Here is a 10066-nt window from a genome sequence, read left to right on the forward strand (position 1 = left end):
TTTTTAATAGTTTTGGAGTGTCCCCTACATAAACTGGTAATCCTCAAATGGACTTGAAAGAGTAAATATAAAATCATGAGGTGAAGAGAAGCTAAAGCAAAATTCTCTTTCCCAGCTGGAGATCCCTAAGTAATGTCAGATGATTGTTTAGTGGGTGATATTGGTGGTAGGGGGATGGTTGGACCAGATGATCTTGGAGGTCTTTTCCACCCTGAATGATTCTATGATTCTGTGATTTTACTAGTGGCAGAGATGGCTCTGCCTCTTTTCTGTTAAAGGGGTCATATCCATAGTACAAATATTAACAGAAGAAAACTTTGTGAGTAGTAGAGACAATGTTACTAAAAAAAGTCCTTTGTCCCACCATTCATTTTTACAAGAATCCCCCATTCAGATATATCGATATGAAGGCTTATTCCAGAAGATTTTCTTTCATTTACATCTTATCAATATGAAAAGCTGGCATAAATCAAAATCTGAAAATTAGTTAGCAAGAACGACAACATCAACAAAAGTTATTAAGAAGAGGAATGCCATAAGGTCAGCTAGAATGTTTTAAAGTCATTATTGAACTAATTAATTTGAAACTTTTTTTTTTTTTTCATCTTAAAATTAAGGTGGCATTATATTTCTAGGGCAATTTCTAGAAGGAAGCAGCATCTTATGTCTGTCCTACAGGACATATGTAGCCAGTGGGTGCTATAGGCCCATTCCTGTGCTTGGTCCAAGATTATCTGGGTCCTTTCCACTATTCATTACAGAGTATTTAGCCCAGGCTTGTTCTGCCAGCCCCGGAGGCTCTGACTCTGTCCCAGCACAGATGGCAGGCATCACCCTTGCCAAGTGATACATGAGACCTTGACTCCATAAAAATCAATCTACTTTCATTTTCATAAAGCATGAAAGGTAGATTGCTTCCAAGAGCAAGCTGTTTTTATTCCTGAGCGTTCAAACCTGCAGGTGAAGAACACTGTCATTCAAAACTTTTAACAACAAACAGGACATGAAGTCATCACAGATAGTGTAGAGCAATTATAAGAGCGATCACAATAAAAATAAAAAAAATAAAAAAAATTAAAGCCTCCTAATAATTATAATTACTGTGCTCAACACAATAGCTTTTCATCCATTCGCTGATATTTTTTGAGTCAGCCATTCTTTGCTGTAAAACCTCTCAGCCTGAGTCTCCCTGTAGCTCCCTAATCAAATCATGCCAGCTGAGAGAACCAGGATGGCCTCCCCTCGGGGCACTCTCAGCCCCTACTGTCTGTGTCATTAGTAAGCTGTCACCCACCTTCCCCCTCCTTGGTTTCACAGGGCTGCCATCTCTGTGCTGTTTCTGCATGTGATGTCACTCAGCTCTATTAGTCTTCATACACGGCTATAAACCAAAAAAAAAAAAAAAAAAAAAAAAAAAAGTGGAAAGAAAAAAAAAAAAGAAATACTAATATATTAATTCCAGCATGAAAAGAGGGTGAAATATTCATAATCTTCCATAGCAGCTTTAACTTACTACTGTGAGAGCCTTTCAACATAGAATACTTAACTCAATCTGTACTGGTAATTAATCTTATATGTGGATGTGCCCTGCTCTGCTATTTTGCTATTTTAGAGGTTTGCCAATTGCTTCTCAGCTAAACTGAGCAACTTTGATCCCCTTCAGAACTTTGCAATCACATTAAGTGATGAAGGCTTTTCTTATTTCCTAAGTGCATTGTACCCAGATTTCTTATACTTTCTGCTTTAAAAATATAGTTTTAAAGTTTATCTTCCTTACCAAAGGGAAGTATTAAAAATAAACCCTCTGTTCCTTATGGCACATTGTTGGAAACAACCTCTTAAAAAAATTACACTTCACACTCACCATTTCTACTTCCTCACAGTCATTGTCACATTTTCTGACTTTACTGACACAGAGAAGGCCTGTTAGTATTGTTAACATTGCAGAGTCAACAGAGATATGGGAGTGGGAAAGGAATTCTGCTCTTCATGCATTATCAGCAAAAGCAACAGCTATACTTCAGGTACTGTACCTTTGATTTTAACTGCAGCAAAGAAAAAGGTTACATATACTAGAACTTGACAATAACTTCTAGCATTGGTTGAAACAAATGTAAAGAAAATTTGTACTGAAATTTGGTTTCCTTCATTTTCCCTTTTAATCCCCATATATTCTAGATCTTTTTATTAGAGATGTAGGTCTGCCATAGTAACCTACATATTTATATAAACTGAATTTCATCTTTAATGACTGTAATATTATGGTTGTATTACTCTCGTCTCTTTCTGGAAAAGGTGCCTCCGATTAGAATTTTTTAAAAGCTAAGAAACTAGTATAAAAATAGTTATACCGCAAAACACTATTGAAGACACTTCTTCCTTAACAACACTCAAACTATCTGATATTCCATATCAGAAAAATTATCTCTTTAACTGGGAAATAAAATATACCCTGTCATATAATCTTGGAAAGATTAGCTGACCACTAATGTGAATTTGGCAGTGAGTAGAGTTATGCAGCTGGATGACTCCAACAGTGTACGGTGGCGCTGCATAGGAGATACAGATTTGCCCAGATTGGTTGGTCTTCCACAGCTCCTTTAGGGTGCCCTGCAAAGGAGCCTGGGTACCATCATGTTAAACACCTTTCTCATAATTTTTTTTCCAGGGGACACTCTAAGCCCCGCAGTAGAAACTGACAGCCTTTGCATAGACAAGTTACCTTGCTCCCATCTGGAAGGTGGTGATTCTACAGGTTCCTGCAGCCTTCCAGGAACACAAAACAGATGAAAATCTGTTCTGGAAAAGCTAAGTAACCACTTTGTTATGGATTCATTTTCAGAGTCCTGTAGAACCATATTTTATACAAGAATGTAGTCTGCTTCACAGTCAACACATCAGCCTTCTTCCTTCAAAGCTAAGTTCTAGAAAAAGGGGAAAAATAACCTGTTTTTATCTTTTTATTTATTTATTTTTATTTCATATATATTACTGTATAGTATCAGATGGACCAATTCCAAGAATGGATTTCTAGTAAAACAAACAAACAAACAAACAAAAAAAAAAAACCACGTTTCTTGGTCGTTTTACAGTGCTACAATTAGTTTTCCAGAACTATTAAAGATCACAGAATCACAGAAAGATGGTTTCCCTCTTTCCAGTCTAAACAGTTCACTGCTTATTTACAAAATCAACAGAAAATTACAATTTCATGATATCTCTCCTGACATTAGTTCACAGGTTATTTCGTGTTGATACACCTTTTTTCAGGTCAGGACACTTTTTGCTTTCTGCTAATCATTTCCAACTGAGCAACATATGGCTGAATTCATGAATGACAATACAGTATTCAAATGACAATACAGTAACCTTGGGAATTAATATGTTAGCCCTTCAGAATACAAAAGAAAGAATTGTTACTCATTTTATTTCCATAGCAATTTAAGAAGAATAAGGAGAATTTGAATCAAACAGATGTAAAGCCAAGAAATGTTCAAACACTTGACTCACCATCATGATATTTTATCTCAGGAATCTCACTTGGAGCTCTTCAGTCATGGGGAAGATGGAGAGGTGACATATTTTGATCTTAATCCTACAAGGAAGATTGCTCTTTTACAGGTTCTCTAAGTGCTTATTTTGCCATAAGTCTTCTGACAAAGTGGATAAATAGGAAGCTGTCACCTGCTTTTTGCCCATATTCCAGTGTCACCTGTCAAATAGATGATCTTTCCTATTTACCAGATACAATTCAGTATCAGTACAATGCTATATAAATGAAAAGAGTCATTCTACAAACAGAGATGCACAGATACTTTGTTTCCATTTTTATTTTCAAATATCATTTATTCAGTATGCATTTCAGAAGCTAAAATGGTGCTTTGCATCAAAGATTACAAGAAAAGCAGCAAAATCATGACTATTAACCTTCTAGACTTAATTACCAATAGGCCATTAGAAATGAAAAGAAGTCCAGCTGTAGTAGAAAGTCTCTACCTTTATAGTTAAGCACAATTTAAAGTGTCTGAGTGGGAAAAAAAGCCCACTTGGTCAAATCACCTCTACACTACCACATCCATGAAGTTGAGAGAGAGGAAGAGGGAGAAAAATCTCTAGATGTGATTTATCAGCATTATACAGCCATGAGAAAGAACAGTTAGTGCATATTACAAGGCCCAAATACATCATTCAGAATATTATCCCATATATATTCAGATAGAACAGTTGGTTGACAAAAGAGTTGTAAAACTTCAGCATACTGAAATGGCTCTCTATGAAATGTATTACTAGAGATTTTCCACAGTTTCTTGCACAGAATGAATGAAAACATTTTCCTGATGGGAAAAGAAGGTGATGTCTGCTGTTGGAATTCCTCATTTTGAGTGTCCTCATCAGATGCAACACACTATACATGAGGAAGGAGGCAGGAGGCACATAAGGGCTGGGATCCATCCACAAATGGACGTCCTCATGGGCTGTTGGATCAGCCTGGAAAACCACAAAGGCTCCAGCATGGTCAAGAGTACGGTCCTGGAGCTCCAATCCAGCCTAAACCTCAGGCTTCCATGCACCTGGCACTAGATCCCAGGAGATTCACGCGTTTTCACCTGTTGTGCTAAACATACCTGAAAACGTGGTTCAGAATGTGAAAGTGTATTAGCAACATTAGCCAGCCAGCTGTCTTTTCAGACAATAAGAATTCAATAAGAATTTTATTACTTAAGTGAAGTATTTAGGAACAGTTGGTTGTGTTCTACTTAGTTTTTGTACTGAATTAAATATATGTTGTTTAACACCAAGAATATAGATATGCATTAACAGAAATCTTGGTATATTTCTATTGACATCACCACAGTAGAGATGGACAAGAACCCATTTGCTAGGTACCATATAAAAATCTTGAACTAAATGATGGTTCCATTGAATATAATCATGTGGCAACATTACTGAAATACAGGAAGAGCTTAATAGCACAATCGCCTTAAGTTGCATATTACAAAGTAGCCATTGTTTGACATGGATTTTAAAGCAAGGAGAGATTATAATGTCATATAGGCTAATAAGCAATACCCTCCATGACAGTATATTCTGTCTAAATTTCCCTACAGTAAAGCAGTGGTAGTAGTTAGGCGGCTAACCTATCCTAAGGAACACTAATTCTCTATGGGCCACTGACACTGTTCTGGAAAGAAAACAAGGTGCTACCATGACCTATATGCAATATAAAGAAATTAACTGGGTCAACGTAGCCAGATTAATTTTGTAGATGTTATCCTTGCTGTAAAGGCTTGGGTGGGTGTCTGGAAATAAAAGAAAATAAATAAAAAAGGAAACAAGAGGACCCCAACTCAATGCTAATGTGAGCAGAGGAAAATTTCTTCCCAAGATCAACTCTGTTCATCATGAGTATGTGACCAAGTGGAATTCCCTAAACACCTAAGAAAGATCCTCTAGAAGCCCTCAGGACATAAGACTCAAAGTTCTACTTAGTATGAGAGAGAGAGATTGAGAGATTGAGAGAGAGAGAGCAAGAAAATTTATCTGGACAGTTGCATCTAAGGAAAAAAATCTTCTGTGCTGGGTTTGATTGGGTTGCAGTTAATTTTCTTCACAGCAACCCATATGGTGCTGTGTTTTAGACTGGTGACCTAAACAGTGTTGGTAACACACTGGTGTTTTAATATTGCTGAACAGCACTTGCAAGCATCAAGGCCTTCACTGTCTTGTGATCAGTTGTATCAAAATTTATATTGTTAAGTTTTAATTGATCGTATATTTTTTTTTCTAACATATTATTTAGTTACTGTAACATCTACTTGTTTACTACCTTACACTACGCTTTTGTCATCATCTTCAAATATTAGTAAAAAATATTTTGTGCCCTCAGCCAAAGCCTGATAAAAATACTGCATAGTCTTGGATCAGGAACTTACTCTTAGAGATTCTTAATTTGAGACATCAGTATCCTCAGCATCCTTTGAGGTCTCCCTTCCAACAACTCCATTTTGGAAGCCATAAGTAAGCTGACACCCTCTGTGGAGAAATACCAGATGCTCATTATTTCAGTTTTCTAACAACTCTCGTTAGTTATAAAGTCTAATAAAGTTAGACTTTATAGTCTATAGAAAATTAGTTATTTATAACTAATTAGCTATAAAGTCAAATGTCACAAAGTAATCAGAATACACAGCATTTAACAGAGTAACCTTTCTCAAGCAGATCTGTACAGATCTAATCTGTAAAACTCCAAAACAGGAAAACACAAATGGTGTGGAATTGGGGAGAATTAGTTTCATAGGTGTTACTACAGACTGTATGTGATACCAAGGACATGCCCTCAGCATTAAAGCCATCCACAGAAGCAGAGGTTTCTTCTCTTGGGTGTTAGGGATGGTTTTTTATGGACCAATCTGTCCTGTTCCACCCTGAGATTTGGTAATCTGCCTACAACCTGCAGTTCATCTCAGTTTTTCTAGTCAGACCTCTAGTGCACAAGAAAACTGAGCCCTGTAAATCTGAGTTGTCTGTGAGTCTGAATCAGTAACAGTTTTTCCACCAATTTTATCCTCATAGAATATGTCATAGTCACTATCCATGAAATCCTAGTCAGAAAAAAACATCAATCAAGTTTACTAACACTGACCCCATCATATTTCATCTGTTCCTAGACATCTCCAAAGCACCTTGATTATTATATACGCTCTTGGCGTTAGCAATAGAAACCACTACAAGTGCAGCTGTACATTATATGGCCCTTAGTGCTAGGATCTAATAGATGTCAGCTCCTGTGGTTTTGTGATTGCTCTATTGTCTCCTCTTTACCAGATACTTTAAAGCCTTTCTGACTCTCTGATCTAATCTGTCCCTGGCCCATCTGTCATAAAAAATTGAAACATCTGCGCCTGTAATAACAGCTTTCCTTTTGTCGAAGATTCCCCATTCTTTACAAAACCAAGAATCATCCCTCCCAAATATCACTGAATTAATTTTGCCAACAGTGCATCTCCAGTGTCTGCTCTCTACCTTTGTTCACTTAAGGGACAGGTGTTCCCATGGATACTTATCCTTTTCTGCTCCCTCTCCTAAAATTAACACATCCCAGGACCTGTGGAAAATTTTGTTGATTTTGTTTCCACCAAACAAACAAACAAAAAATCTCATGAAGCTTTTGATTCTCATTCCTTTGTCCTTTTGATGTTACTGCCATTTTCTTCTGTATGGGAAAAAGGACAACCCACTATTCTCATTTTGCTTACAAGAACAGTTATGTCAAATAGCAAAACACTGTGAAAGCTGCAAGACAAACAGAAGGAGATTGGTTTCTTTTTCTTATAAGAAAAAAAGAGAAGCTATGAATGAGTTTAAAATCATCTAAGGATTTGTTCCCTTTTAATAGCTTGTTTCGTAAACATATTTTTGCTTAAACAGGATTTGGAAGTGTCCCTTAAAATATCCTGTGGTTTCACTGTTCCACTATGATGGTTTTTCAAGGCTCATGAGTGGATTTTGCATGGATCTTAACCCTGAGGCAGAACGGAAGACATTAAAAAAAATCTAGTTAGACACCCATACCATCAAATACATGCATTTGCAATTATTTTAATTAGTTCATCAAATAAAGGTTAGTGTAGTGCTTATTAATGCTGATACCATATTATATATTCAGGTAAATGTATGTTCACTTATTTGAATGTGCAATCAGTCATAATTCTACTTTCCCTCTTCTCTTTTGGCTTTAAAAAGGGATATCAAATCCCAAACATTTTTAGTGTAATGTTATGATTGAGAAATTACACTTACTAGAGTAAAGAGACTCAAAGGATGGTTTCCAGAGCAACCACAATTCAGCCAGCTTGCACTTCATGCATCTCCTGAAGGGAAATTCTGTCTCTTGCTCACAGCTGGACCAAATCCTTACAGTTACTTCTGGCTGCAGAGTGGCTCTGCAGCTGTCTTGTCCTTTTGCAAGCTGCCACAGCTGTGTGGCAGCTGCTTTCCCTCCAACAGGGATCCAGCCACCAGCTGCAAGCTGGGGATGGCCCAGCTCAGACCCCTCTTAACAACCTTCCCCTAGCCCTAGGACCTCTCCTAGGAGCTCCCTACAATGTCATACAACACTACAGTGTCTGTGTCCTACCCCCTGCATTAAGACTCTTCTGTACCTCTACCTGTGATAGAAAAGTTTGTACCCAAAGCCTTTAAATTTGCATCCTCCTCTGTGAGGATTCAAGCTGGCCCCATTCCTGCTGATACCCTGGGCGCTAGAGTCCTCCCAGAGAGCACTCAGGAGCTAAAGACTGACAAGCTGGAAGGCCAGGGCCTTCAGACTGTGCTAATTAACATAACGATGGAGGTCTTGACTCACACATATGAGAAATTAAGACCAAAATATCATACATCTACAGAACTCTCCAGTTTAACATCCATAAGAATAAGTGCTCTTACTCACAACAGCCAAGCCCTCGTCAAACATATCACACCCCCAGATTTATACATCCAGCTCCTTCTGAAATAAGCAGTAAGACTGTATATCTGGAGGCTGAGTTTTGTCATGTTTACATAAATATTGACTTTTTGATTTGGTCTTGGTGCTGAGAGTTTTAAATCATTTAACTATGTGATTTTTAACTGCAAACCTTCTGTACCTTTGAAAGTGTATATGGCAGATTAAAACTGGCTATTATATTGCCTGGTATTAAAACAATTACATTTTAAGATATTAATATAGGAATAAGAATGTTATCCCAGTGGAAATTTATACCATTATAAAATAATCTTTAAAACAAATTATAATTTTGGAAACCATACCATCCCTGTTAAACCTACTGACACATGAGGCCCAAGTGGCCTGGGTACTGTCACCCCACGTTTTTCACATGTTCTCAAATCTTGTTTGGGAGTGTCTGGTTTTGAACTAAATTTAGTAAGACTCAGGACTGTTGATAAAAACAATAGGACCAATTCTTTTTTAACTGACTCAGCAGCAAAGTTCTTGATGGGAATTTGGGAAGAACAGCTGATGTTTTCCACAAAGCAGTGCAATGGCCTTAAACAAAGCAATTAAACATACAACCTGAAGCAATTAGAATTCCTTGTTAAGAATGTTTCCATAGTGTTGAAGCAACAGAAATAGAACAGAGGTAATGTGAAAAAAAAAAGAAAAAAAAGAAAGAAGTGTGCGGGGGGGGAGTAGTCTCACTTCTCATTTTGATAAGATAAGGAAAATCGGATAATTTTATAAGGAAAACCTTTATTTTTCAGAATAAAGTTCTCAGGAAAAAAAAAAGGTTTAGAACAAATAACATCTGAACATATTAAAAAATCAGAAAAATATTAGCTTAGCTGCTAGACATTATTTATTGTTTTAGAACACTCATACAATGTCTGTTATAGTAATCTGACCTTATGAGCTTGACAGGACTAATAAAAAAAAAAGTTATTATTTGAAACATTGATTTTTTAAAAAATACTGATGTTATAAATCAGCATTCTGAAAGTTGCTTGTTGAATCCCATACAATTAAAAATAAACAGTGATGAAGAGTCTACTTACAGTGGAGAGTATAATGTCATCTCTATCCTGTGTTCGAACAGCGACCCATCTTCCATTCCCAGTTTCACAGAATCACAGAAGTGTTGAGGTTGGCAGGGACCTCTGGAGGTCATCTGGTCCAACTCTCCAGCTCCAGAAGGGCCACCCAGAGCAGGTTGCCCAGGACCATGTCCAGGTGACTTTTGAAGGTCTCCAAAGAAGACTCCACAGTCTCTCTGGGCAACCTGTGCCAGTGCTCTGTCACCCACACAGCACAGAAGTACTTCCAGATGTTTAGACAGATCCTCCCATGCTCCAGACAGTACCCATTGCCTCTTGTCCTGTCACTGGGCACCACTGAAAAGAGCCTGGCTCCATCCTCTTTGCACCTTCCCTTAAGGTATTTATACACATTGATAAGATCCCTCCTGAGCTTCCTTTTTTCCAGGCTGAACAGTCCTCTCTCAGCCTCTCCTTATAGGACAGGTGTTCTAGGTGACCTCCACTGGATTCTTTCCAGTATGCTCACATCTCT

At 37.5% G+C, this 10066-nt stretch overlaps 1 long non-coding RNA gene across 1 annotated transcript; it reads right to left on the reverse strand.

Annotated features, from left to right (window-relative positions):
* Nucleotides 1–2946: 2946 nt before the first annotated feature.
* Nucleotides 2947–9610, reverse strand: LOC308190738. Its single transcript, XR_013947464.1, has 3 exons — nucleotides 7801–9610; nucleotides 5934–6033; nucleotides 2947–4625 (listed from the first exon to the last, which is right to left on the reverse strand). It is a non-coding gene; the product is annotated as an uncharacterized lncRNA (long non-coding RNA).
* Nucleotides 9611–10066: the final 456 nt, after the last annotated feature.

This window comes from Anser brachyrhynchus (assembly GCF_964034855.1).
Source record: "Anser brachyrhynchus genome assembly, chromosome: 2".
Taxonomy (NCBI): domain Eukaryota; kingdom Metazoa; phylum Chordata; class Aves; order Anseriformes; family Anatidae; genus Anser; species Anser brachyrhynchus.